Source organism: Pogona vitticeps, chromosome 4, assembly GCF_051106095.1.
Source record: "Pogona vitticeps strain Pit_001003342236 chromosome 4, PviZW2.1, whole genome shotgun sequence".
Taxonomy (NCBI): Eukaryota; Metazoa; Chordata; class Lepidosauria; order Squamata; family Agamidae; genus Pogona; species Pogona vitticeps.
The window spans coordinates 127,778,734-127,781,173 of NC_135786.1; the positions used below are offsets into that span (position 1 = coordinate 127,778,734).

The 2,440-nt window shown below is 42.8% G+C and overlaps 1 protein-coding gene across 3 annotated transcripts in view; it reads right to left on the reverse strand.

Annotated features, from left to right (window-relative positions):
- Positions 1–2,406, reverse strand: part of DZANK1 (double zinc ribbon and ankyrin repeat domains 1) — a 33,886-nt gene extending 31,480 nt beyond the window's left edge. For 2 of the 3 annotated variants that reach the window (XM_072998337.2, XM_072998335.2), the window contains exon 1: positions 2,158–2,389. The gene's annotated coding sequence lies outside the window, so the exon portion shown is untranslated. Of the gene's footprint in view, positions 1–2,157 lie in introns of all 3 variants that reach the window. The other variant, XM_072998336.2, reaches the window with a different exon arrangement.
- Positions 2,407–2,440: the final 34 nt, after the last annotated feature.

The window sequence follows — 2,440 nt, forward strand, 5'->3', positions numbered from 1 at the left end:
GTGTTCAAGAAAATTGGAGATATTCAAGGAACGTTTTGTGCAAAGATGGACATGATAAAGGACAAAAATGGTAGGGACCTTACAGAAGCAGAAGACATCAAGCAGAGGTGGCAAGAATACACAGGGGAATTGTACCAGAAAGATCTTGATGTCCTGGACAACTTAGATAGTGTGGTTGCTGACCTCAAGCCAGACATCCTGGAGAGTGAAGTCAAGTGGGCCTTAGAAAGCATCGCTAAGAACAAGGCCAGTGGAGGTGATGGCATTCAGGTTGAACTATTTAAAATCTTAAAAGATGATGCTGTTAAGGTGCTACATTCAATATGCCAGCAAGTTTGGAAAACTCAGCAGTGACCAGAGGATTGGAAAAGATCAGTCTACATCCCAATTCCAAAGAAGGGCAGTGCCAAAGAATGCTCAAACTATCGTACAATTGCACTCATTTCACATGCTAGCAAGGTTATGCTCAAAATCCTCCAGGGTAGGCTTCAGCAGTATGTGGACCAATAACTCCCAGAAGTACAAGCTGGATTTCGAAGGGGCAGAGGAACTTGAGACCAAATTGTTAACATGCGCTGGATTATGAAGAAAGCCAAAGAGTTCCAGAAAAACATCTATTTCTCCTTCATTGACTATGCAAAATCCTTTGATTGTGTGGACCACAGCAAATTATGGCAAGTCCTTAAAGAAATGGGAGTGCCTGACCACCTTATCTACCTCCTGGGAAACCTATACGTGGGACAGGAAGCAACAGTTAGAACTGGATATGCAACAACTGATTGGTTCAAAATTGGGAAAGGAGTACGGCAAGGCTGTATATTGTCTCCCTGCTTATTTAACTCATATGCAGAATACATCATGTGAAAGGCAGGACTGGATGAATCCCAAGCCGGAATCAAGATTGCCGGAAGAAATATCAACAACCTCCGATATGCAGATGATACCACTCTGATGGCAGAAAGTGAGGAGGAATTAAGAAACCTCATAATGAGGGTGAAAGAGGAGAATGATAGAATGAAGCTCAACATTAAAAAAAAACTAAGATCATTGCCACTGGCCCCATCACCTCCTGGAAAATAGAAGGGGAAGATATAGAGGCAGTGACAGATCCAGAATCACTGCAGATGGTGACAGCAGCCACGAAATTAAAAGACACCTGCTTCTTGGGAGGAAAGTGATGACAAACCTAGACAGTATCTTAAAAAGCAGAGACATCACCTTGCCGACAAAGGTCCACATAGTCAAAGCTATGGTTTTTCCAGTAAGTGATGTACGGAAGTGAGAGCTTGACCATAAAGAAGGCTTACAGCAGAAGAATTGATGCTTTTGAATTGCGGTGCTGGAGGAGACTCTTGAGAGTCCCCTGGACTGCAAGGAGATCAAACCTATCCATTTTGAAGGAAATCAACACTGAGTGCTCACTGGAAGGACAGATCCTGAAGCTGAGGCTCCAATACTTCTCATGAGAAGAGAAGACTCCCTGGAAAAGACGCTGATGTTGTGAAAGTGTGAAGGCAAGAGGAGAAGGGGATGACAGAGGACGAGATGGATGGGCAGTGTCATCAAAGCCACCAACATGAATTTGTCCCAACTCCAGGAGGCAGTGGAAGACAGGAGGGCCTGGTGTGCTCTGGTCCATGGGGTCACAAAGAGTCGGACACCAATTAACGACTAAACAACAACAAAACTACTTTTGTTGAGCCTTCCTCAGAAATATTTGTAAGTTATACATAAATTATATGCTTCAAATTTTGATATTTAATATATCCTTCCAGCAATTTTCCAGAGGCAATATTAAACCAGCTGATCTATCATTTCCTAGTTCCTGTCTCACTCCCCGTTTGTTTTTGTTAACCTAGCTTCTCTTAAATATTCTCGTACTGAAACTATCTCTATAGGTATTTTATATTAATTATTTTCTAAATAACTTTTCTTTGTACTATATTTTACAAGATATTCATTTTCAAAATGACCATCTTGTAACTGATCCCAAAAGAGTTTCCAGATGGCGGGCTCTCAAGTGTGGCCAATTTACCTATCAAAGATTATTTATTAAAACACATCGTCACATAAAACTTTGTGTTATTTATCAGTAACGGCCAGCCAACTAATACAGCTTTACGACGCGAATGAAAACAAGACCGTAGACTACTCTACCTTGCAGGGCTGCTGTGAAGATAATTTTTGGATTAACCCCTCCTTTGGAAGACCGTCAGGGTACAGATTTGAAAAATAAACGCAGCAGCTTGCAAAGCTTTTGCCCTCGATATGCTTCCTTCTTTTCGTCCCTTCTTTCCTCCCCGATCCCGTTAGGGTACTCACCACCGCCCTCGACAACAGGCAGGCAAGGTTACAGACCCTGTAACCAACAACCGACTCCGTGACCATGGCAACTGGAGCCTCTCCCCCTTTCCACCGGGCGCTTAGTTCTGACGTCATC